Source organism: Miscanthus floridulus, chromosome 2, assembly GCF_019320115.1.
Source record: "Miscanthus floridulus cultivar M001 chromosome 2, ASM1932011v1, whole genome shotgun sequence".
Taxonomy (NCBI): Eukaryota; Viridiplantae; Streptophyta; class Magnoliopsida; order Poales; family Poaceae; genus Miscanthus; species Miscanthus floridulus.
Window position 1 is genome coordinate 171,458,221 of NC_089581.1, and position 10,114 is coordinate 171,468,334.

At 55.8% G+C, this 10,114-nt stretch overlaps 1 pseudogene; it reads right to left on the reverse strand.

The window, feature by feature from the left end:
- Positions 1-8,345: 8,345 nt before the first annotated feature.
- On the reverse strand, positions 8,346-10,114 carry LOC136540662 (UDP-glycosyltransferase 92A1-like; annotated as a pseudogene).

The window sequence follows — 10,114 nt, forward strand, 5'->3', positions numbered from 1 at the left end:
ACCTTCGGTTCACCATGGCTCCAAGATCTGCTCGGAGGGACTCAACCACCCGACGCTCCTCGTCGCGCTCCTAGATGGCCCGGTCACGATCCTCACGGGCTGTGCCATGCTCCGAATGAAGTCTTTCCTTGGTCCGGCGTAGCTCATCCCGCTCCTTGCGCAACCGGGCGATCACCTTGGCGTCCCTGTCCACCCTCGGCTGCAACACCGCGGACCTCTCCTCAGCCTTCAGCTTGAGGTCCTACTCCATCTCTAGCTCTGCCAAGAGCTCGACGGCCTACTCACTGGCCATAGTGTCCTTCTAGAGCAGTTTGTCCCGCTTCTTTTAGATCCTAGCGGCCTCCTCCTTATCCAGCTTCACCCTCACCGACAATTCCTCAAACATCCCATGGATCTCCTCCGTGTCCTAACATGCCTCGGCCTCCCGCTGCTGGGCGGCAGCCAGCTGCGCTCCCACATCTCCTCACAGTCGGGCCTCCTCAGTAAGGCGGTCCCATTCCACCTTTTGCTCACAAAGGAACCAAGACTTGTTCCGGCTACGAGCAACAATACTCTAAAAATAAGACTGGTATCAAAAAACACGAAAACATAGAAATGCGTGAAGAAAGAATAAAACAAGGGAGAAGATCAAGCAAATACCCGGCTAGAAGGAACAAGGATTTCGCGCAAGGCACCACTGGCCTCCCTCAGGGCACCCATCACAGCTGAGAACCCGACATCAAGATTTTCCCGCTCCAAGCTCTCGGTAGCATCATCAAGCGAAAAAAGAACCGATGTTGGGTCCTGAGTGGCCATCCACTAGAGCGGCGGCTTGCCACGCGCGGGGGAGCGGCTGCCTCCCAACAATAGGGCCAAAGGCGGCTCCCTTCTGGTCCTCCCCACCACCGTCACAACGCCCGAAGACCCTCCGGCCATGTCCTCCTCCATCAGGCCCACCTCGGGCGCCGCGGCCTGGGCCGCTAGTGGCACGGATTGCACCGCTCCCTCGGGCACCGCCATGGCGACGTCCGGCCTCGCTGGGCTTGCTGCAGTCGCGGGCACCACCGCCTAGGTCTCTGGTGGCACGGACTGTGCTGCTCCCACGGACGCCATCGTGACTGCATCCGAATGTGCCTGGCTCATCGGGGTTGGGGATCGTCCAACCGTGTCCCTCTCCGTCTAGCCCGCGTCGAACACCGTTGTTTGAGCCACTAGAGGCACGGACTACGTCGGCCCCTCGGACGCCACCATGGCTACGTTCGGCGGCTCCTAGCTAGGCGCGGTCATGACCACAGCCATTGGTGATACCAGACTCCTGGCTGGTGGGGTCATGCCTGCCATGGAAGACGCCGCCTGCTCGGCAACCACCGAGGGCGCGGGCGCCGCCAGATCGGCCAACAAGGCTGCAGCGTCAGCGCCGCTCCTGCCCGAAATAGGGGCGACGTCGAGCAGCACGGTCCGTCCTACCTGGAGGGTAAGGCTCTTCTTGGGCGCCAGCCCTAGAGAGCGGCCCGTTCGCAAGAATCTACACGAAGGTGAAGGGCGTAAGGTCAAAGCAAGAAAATAAAAAGGAGGAAAAACGGGGGAATCAGTGGCTTACTCTGGCGCCTTTGGGTGACGGGAACATTTTGGGGACGAACCCCTAGACCCCCCTAACTCGTCTGAGCGGGCCCGTTTCGAGCCTGCCCCCTGCTCTCGGGCAGGGGAGCTCGTCTCCCTTATCTCCGAGGGCGCGGCAACGGAGCCGTCCCTCTCTGTCAATGCCTCGGGCTGGGCGGCAGCACCACCCACCTCCGTCATCTTGTGGGACGCAACAACATAGCCACCTCCCTCCATCAGCACCTCAGGGGCAGCGGCAGGTTCGCCTCCTCCCACCCACCGATCGTCCGCCGGCACCCCACGCGAAGCGGCGGACTCTTCGGCTCCCGCTGGCCCCGAGGACGGGCTGGAGGTTCAGCCCACCTCGACCGACCACACGGACTCGCTTCCCTCCATGTGGAATGGGAAGGGCCCCTGCATGGACGGGCGGGCACTTGTCAGCGTATCCTCGTCCTCCAGGACGTCCCAATCCACGTCGGCAGCTACCTCGTCATCTTCACTACCAGTCTCCTCTCCTCGATCTTGAGCTTGCTGCCTCTGTATCGCCTTTTTCTTTATGAGCTCCCTCGTCCTCTTGTCCCAACTGGCCATGGCGTGGTTCACTGCCAGTCCGGGTTGGGTCCTTTGGCAGCGAAGCCGGGCTGTCTTCGAAGAACAGTCCCCCCTGGCTGGTCCCGCTATCCCGAGCTTAGCATTAGGAGGCCAGATATTCAAATGAAAAGAAAAGCAAGGGGAAAGGAAACTTACTGAATTCAACAAACCCTGGTTCCTGGCCGCATTGGGGGATGCCCCGGCACCAGATACATGAAGTCAAGGATGGCGCCAACGGAGTCCTTCATGGGCTCCATCACCTCCTTGATGCGCTAGCGCCACTTTAGAGGGAGAGAGTGCTTCGTCGGAAAGCACCGTCCCTTCGAACGATGCTCCAGGCACCATCTGATACAGGGGAAGCGCGCGCGCCATTAGCGGCGCAACCCTCCTCGCATGGTAGGCGCCAATAATCCCCTGATCCCTTCACGCCCCTCTCCTTCAGAGTTTGGAGGGCGGCAAGAAGGTCATTAAGGTGCTTCTTCTCCTTGCCCATGACACCCCACCCCCACGACCCCTAGGGTCTCCACGATGTAGCGCCTGGTGAAAACTGGTAAGGGGGCGGCGGCGTCATTCTTGACTATAGAACCATTACGAATGCCACCCCTTGTTGGAGGTGGATAGACAGCATTAGCGGGTACGCTCCTACCCGGTTGCTACAGAGGTGGATGCCGGCGCACCCCACCGCGCATGCAGCTCTTGCTTCCCGCCCTGCCTCTTCAAAAGATTGACGGCGAAGAGATACCGCCATAGGTCAAAGTGGGGACTGATCCCCAAGAACCCCTTGCACAGGGTGACTGAACGCCGCAATGTGCTAGGATCCTGTTGGGGGTAAGGTGTTGAAGCTCCACCTGGTAGTAGTCTAGCAGTCCCCGAAGGAACTAATGGGCAGGGCGTGGTGAATCCCCGCTCAGTGGAAGTGGGCGAAAGACACGACGTACCCTTCGGGCGGCTACTGGTTCCTCCTCTTCACCGGGCAGCCACCACTCCTCGCCGGTAGTCAACAGGGTGAAGGAGGCCTCGGCGGACGAAGGCCCTCTAAGCGCTGAGGGAAGATGTTGGATTTGTACCCCTGGGTCCATTGCGACGGCAAGAGCAGCACGGGGAAGAAGGCAGCAGCAAGTTTAACGACGGGAGCAGTGCGCGTGTCAGAGGCTCTGGCGATTGATGGCGGAGGTTGGCGATGCGAAGGTGAAAAGGTGGAGTACGGAACCCTGGGGGCAGACCTTGTGGTTTTATAGGGGCAACAGGATGCGACAAGCTTAACCGTCCTCCTCGATCTCCTGGGCCAGCCACGCGCACCACCGTGTCACCTAGTGGGATACGCGCCCGCGATCCCTATCCTTTCCCACTAAGACCGCGCTAGATGGTTCGCCTTCCCAAGCGGACCAAACTCCTTTCCCACAGATGGAACATGGGTCAGAATGCTTCTTCTCTAGCCCACCTGGGCCTGGAACATCCAGGGATCGGCCCAACAGGTCTCGACGACCAACCCAATAGAAGATGGGCCTGTAAGCAACCAAGACCTAGGTACATGAGCGTCAGTAGGGCCTCGATCCAAAGTCGAGCCCTAGCCAGGTTGACCCTGGACAAAATCCCCACGAACGAGACACCAGGGTTCCCTTAAAGCTTTCCGGTTGATGAAACCAAACCTCATAGCCTTACCCGTGAAGGGTCCGAAGCACCCCCAGGCGATTCTGCCCAAATCACCTGGGGTCTCGGGGGCTACACCCATCGGGTGCGCTCACGCGCACCCTCTGGCAAATCAAAATACCCCCGGGCGATTCTACTCGAATCACCTAGGGGCTCGGGGGCTACTGTTGGGGACCTAATACTGGGGTACCCAATGAGGTGAAACTGATAACCATCAAATGTTGACACTCCTAATCAGACAAGAACGCTACTGTGTCTCTTGTCCGAAACGACAGAAGACTGGTTCCGCCTCGCCCGACCCCCGAGGGCTAGTCTCCGCCTCGCCCAACCCCCGAGGGCTAGGCTTCGCCTCGCCCGACCCCTGGTGGTCAGACTCCGCCTCGCCCAACCCCCGAGGGCTAGACTACGTCTCGCCCGACGACTGAGGGCAGACTCTGCCTCGCCCTACAAGTACACCCTACTCCATCATAAGGATGAGCACAGGGTACGACATGACACTCGAGTCAAACACAGCACCAAGGACCATGCCCTGCGCCACGGCAGGAAAAGTACCGTCAGTGTACGATGGGATGGGCGCTTTAGACCATTCTGGCATTGCAGAGTCCGAACAGTATTGTAGGCACTGCCTTCAGCCCTTAGACATGGAACCCAACATAGACATACGACAACCAGTATGGTCCTAGGAAGAGACTCACGTCCTCTACAATGACGGATGTACTGTCACCATGTCGTGGTCCCAAAGGAGCGGCGCCCGCTCCACGACCCCTTGGGCCCACCAGACGGAGCACTCGCTTCGGCCTCCGGACACCCTCTCCGATCGGAAGGCCTTGCCCAAAGCGCTACTTCTGACTTCGACCCCGCGTTCCTTCGACCGGGGCTCGTAGGAACCAGAAGGCGTGCAGAGAAAGGCAGGGCAAGGCTCATAAGTCAAAATCCACTGTACTAGAGACCATACCCTGCACGGAGCAGTACTCTGCAGCCATCCTGACATTCTACAAGTGGCATCGACAGTGTTGTAGGCACCTACCATTATCTGGTATCCGCCAGTATGGGCAACAAGGCTTGGTAGACGTGGACAACAAGGCTCGAAAGCATACGCACCCTTTCCCTCTCACTTGTAAAGTCGTCCCCTTCATCTATAAAAGGGGATGTGCTTCCTCCAACAAGGGGGGGCCGACCCTTGACGAATGAGTTGAACACACACGACACTTCATACATAGCAGAGTAGCGACCAAGCTCTCAGGCAACCTTTTCGATCATTCCATCAGAGACTTAGGACTCATCCCTCTCTCGACTGTTTTGTACCCCCTACTACGAACCATTTTTCGGTACTAATAACACGAGCAGCAGCAGCAAACTAGACGTAGGGACATTCAGCCCGAACCAGTATAAACCTCGTGTCCTTTAGTGCACCATCTGGGCCTAACATGCAATAATCACAAATTTACTAGCCGGTGTTTGTTCGAAACACCGACAAAGTGTTTCAGATGTTTTCGAGCTATGTTGCAAGTGTTGTATACGATGTTGCAACAGTAGATCAAGATGTTGCACATGTTGTAATGGCTATACACGTATGTTTCAAATGTATGTTCTAAATGTTTTATCTATTCCAGACGAATGTTGCAAGTGTTTTGTCTGGAAGCTGTAAAAGTAGATCTAGATGTTTCATATACATGCATGTTGCAAGCATATGTCTCAAGTGTTTTCATGTGTTTCATACGTATGTTTGCAAATGTTTCATCTGGATGTTGCATATGTTTGCAATGGTTTTTAAATATTTTTTAGGCGTTTTCGCAAGTGTTTTCAGATGCTTGTTTCAAATGTTTATCTGTCTTCTTTTGTATGTTGCAACTGTTGCATCTGGATGTTTCAAAAGTAGATCGGATGTTACACACGGGATGAACGTGAGAAGCAGCTGGCGGTGCAGACGACGTCCGGGCAGGCGTGGGACCACAACTGGTGCGCTCTATAACGAGCCTGACACGCTAGACGCTCGTTAGCTCCCTGTGCGGGCAGCGTCCAAACTCTAGCGTCCAAACTCTAGCGTCCATATCGGACTATTCGGACGCTAGCAAGTCCGTAGTGTTTTTGTGAAAAAAGGGCACGACGGTGAAGAGACTCTTGAGTTCATCGAGAAGGTGCAATGGCAGCCTACACTACACGCAAAATTTCTGTTAATTTTATCAGACAGACCACTACTAACTCCATCTTCCCTTTAATCAGGCTGCAAAGTACATCGAGTATGACAGGTCTTTCAGTGAGGATAGAAAAAGCAATCTAACCTCTGAAAATCAATTGCAAGTTCAACAATGCAGCCTGCAAGCTGAAACTGAAAGAACACAGAGAAGCAGAGAAACTCTGCACAAAGGTACTGCTGGCTTGCCCTTTGCCATCTTATGTTGCAGAAGCTTCGATGTGTATGTACGAAATTTTGCCGTCGAAGGTACTTTACACATGTGTCATTATAAAAAATAGTAATTAAGAAATAAACAACATGATGTTACGGTGCCTAAAAAAATTCTGTGATATACATGATCTTACTTTTTAGAAACAACATGATGTTTTTTAATCTAACAAAAAAAATAAAATTGAGAAATAAACAGTATGTTGTGGTTGCTATATATTTTTCTTCCGCCTTCTAAGAACCGCTTCACCGATTCCTCTCTCAAACCAAACCGGAAACCAAACAGTAGATTAGGTGCACTCAGGCTATCGACCTTTGACAAGTCATAATAAATTGAATAGATGTTTTTTGTAGCAGTTGTTACTCAACAGCACCATCTTCCTCCTACAAGTGCACCTATCAACCACAAGTATACATGGTCAACCCGGCCGTAAGGCGCGGCCAGGGACGGCAGCTTAGACATGCCATACCTGATAGTGCCGCTGTGCCAAGGTAGTGTCACAGGCATGAACCGTGCTGCCAGAAACGGCCGATGTGCTCATGCCAGCCCGCAGCCGCGCCTCGCCCTCGAGGTCGTCGTGTCGGCGCAGCGCCGATCTCTAGCTCCGGCCCCACGACAAGGCCATCGCGCCACCGCGCGGTGACCGGGAGTACGCGCGTGAGTCCGGGAGGAGACGGCCCAGCTCTCCGCACCGCCAAGTGCAATACTCGCGCCGGCGTGTGAGTCGGGAGGGACGAGGGAATAGGTGAGTCAGGAAGAAACTGCCTGTAGATAAGGAGATGTGGGAGTTAGGGTTTGAGGCATTTATATGGTCTCCTATCTAATTCAATTTGTTGAGTTCTCTAAGGCCATCCAACGGTTAGAATAGATCGGACCGGCATCGTGCCAACCCATTAGTTGTGTCATGTCCGGGCCGACACTGCGGCCTGAATTTGTGGCCCAGGCACGGCAACCACGGGGGGCGTGCTAGGCACAGGCACGATGGGCCTTGGGCCGAGCTGTGCTCGGGCCGTGCTTTTAGTGTCATGCCAACACTGGCCTAGTGGGCCTAGCCCATTTGGCCAAGTCTTTCTCGACGGGGGAATATAGCCCATTTTTCATTAAGCAGAGAGAATTACACGACGCAACTACGAGAGAAACCCTCATAGCACAGATTACAAACCACCAAGTTAGTGGTGTGTGACTTGGAGTAGAAACCAAGAACAAGAGAAAAGGATACAAAAGCGGGCAACTGGCCACGACAACTAAAACCTATGAATTGAGCCCATTTTTTTAGCCTCTCCTCTAGATACAGAGGTAGTATCTGTTCGGATATAGACACACACCATCGCACACACACGGTATACAAACAAATCTACAACTATACCTAGACGACGAACGCAGTTGAGAGATACTCAAAAATCATCAAACTCCAAACATGGTGGACACGTTACTTGACCATTGTGAATCAACCCAGGACCGGCCGCTTGAACCACCGCAAGCAAGCCAACTGAGCTACGGCTCGTCCTCGAACTGAGCCCATTTGGCCAAGTATAACAGCAACCAATTTTTAGTGTTGTTATGACCCAGTGAACCAAGCTGCACGCGCGAATGTGAGTTCCCTCTCGCACTCGACTTATACCGGGTCTAGCTAACTAAGCATGTTAGTTGTTCCGAGCCCATGAAACAGTTGCAAGGGTTAATCATTGCTTAGGTGAGTTGATCAACTCAGCTAAGCAATGTGCAGTGTGTGCGGTACGCCTCGCAACTTCAGCCCCGTTTGGAATACATAATGCACAAAGAAACTCTAAAGAAAAGTGATTCCTATGTTTTGATGTCACAGGCTTATTTGGCTGCTGCTGCGGCTGTGGCTATTTATCGTATGTTAGATACAGTAGACATTAGCTCTTTTCTTGTAGCCACAGCCTACAGCCGCAGCTGAAAAATTGCAGCGAGCAGGGGCAGGGCCTTTATGCGTGGCACATGTATGATGCACTATAGTTTTCTGACAAATTTTGTACATACTGGATCTTTCCATAGCAATATTTTCGTTAGTGGCGATGCCATGGCACGGACCGAAACTTGCACTGTCACACTACGGCACTGGGTACAAGACTTCCGGCTTGCTTGTTGACATGCTGGTAAGGAAAACCGGCGACAATTACGCGCACTGTTATTATTATACTAGGAGTTCATACAACGATAAAGTACAACACCGCAATCGTATAGCAGTGTTTGTACTGTAGTAAAGCTGCAGATACTGACAACTAAGCCCCTTGTTTGGAAATTGGAACATGGCATCCATGCAAAATTTATTTGTGTCCCAAACGACAAATTTGCCATGATCAGTCGAAGGCGCTATCGACGAGGCGCTCCATGGCGAGCACGGACGAGCCCTTGCCCTTGCCGTCTCCGTCTGCGGCTCCGACAGCCGCGCGCGCCAGCTTCTTCATCTCGGCAGCCTTCCGACGCATGTCCTTGGCCTTGTCGCCGTCCCCGAGCACCGTCTCCACGACGTCCCTAACGCGCTCCGACCCCTTGCTGCCCAGCCCGCCAAACATCCTCCCGGACGCCACCTCCACACCGACGCCGAGCTCCAGCCAGCACGCGGGAGTCGAACATCTGGTCCGCGACGAGCGGCCATGCCAACACAGGCACGCCGTGCCACAGGCTCTCCAGCACCGAGTTCCAACCGCAGTGGCTCAGGAACGCGCCCGTGGACGCGTGCGCCAGGATGCGCACCTGCGGCGCCCACCCGCGCACCACCACGCCCTGCCCCGCCGCCGAAACGCGCTCCTCGAAGCCGTCGGGGAGCCACTCGGCGCGGAACTCCTTAGCCCCGTCGGACTCCACCGGTGGACGCATCACCCAGATGAACGGACGCCTGCTGGCCTCCAGCCCCCGCGCCAGCTCCATCATCTGCGACGCCGGGATCGAGTTCTGCGACCCGAACGACACGTACAGGACGGACGCCTGCGGCTTGGAGTCCAAGAACTTGATGCACAGTGTCTTGGTCCGGCGCGGTGTCAGTCCGGAGCTGTTCGGCCGCCGACGATGATTGGACCGACGGCGAAAGTCGGCAGCCCGGAGAGCTTACCGATGAGGCGAAGACCTGTCGGCTCTATCTCTTCCGAGGTGTTGACGAGGATGCCCCCCGAGTGGCGGAAGTGGAGGGTGAGCATCCGGCATAGGTGCGCCAGCATGGGGTCGGTGGCGTAGTCCTCCTTGACGACCACGTTCAGGAACTCCGCGTACCGGATGCGCACGTCGGGGAAGTCTAGGAGCGCCTGCTCGTCGTCAGGGCCGGCGGGGTGCGGGAACGACGGCGGGCGGAGCCAGATAGAGAAGGTGACGGCGGAGGCATAGGCGCCGGACGTGACGAACATTCGGTGATGGACGCCGAGCGCGCGGGCGCTCTCGGCCGTCCAGCCCAGGAACATGTCCGCAAGGACGCACACGTTCCTGCGGCCTTCTCTCCCCGCGAGCTCAGCCAGGAGCTTGTCGAACGACGTCCGGAGCAGCTCCGTGGCGTAGAAGAAAGTGGGGAAGGCATCGAGGGGGACGACTTCGAGGTTCTCGGTGTCGGGTGGCAGGCCATGGTCCGACGGCGAGAACGGCAGCTCGGCGAAGCCGATGGAAGATCCGGCCGGCAGCGCGCGCTGGAGGCTGGCGACGTTGCGAGGCGTGCTGACGATGGTGATCGCGAGACGGCGGTGGCCGCTGCCACCACGCTGCCCGAGGCTCTCTAAGCGCTTAGCCAGGTTGAGGAATGGGATGAGGTGGCCTTGCGCCAGGAACGGGAAGAGCAGGAGGTGGCCACTGCCGCGCTCTTGTTGCTCGTGACCCATTGCAACGACAAGCTGCTTGTCCGAGACGTGAATATGGCCTGCTGGTGTGGTGTGTTCTGTGAG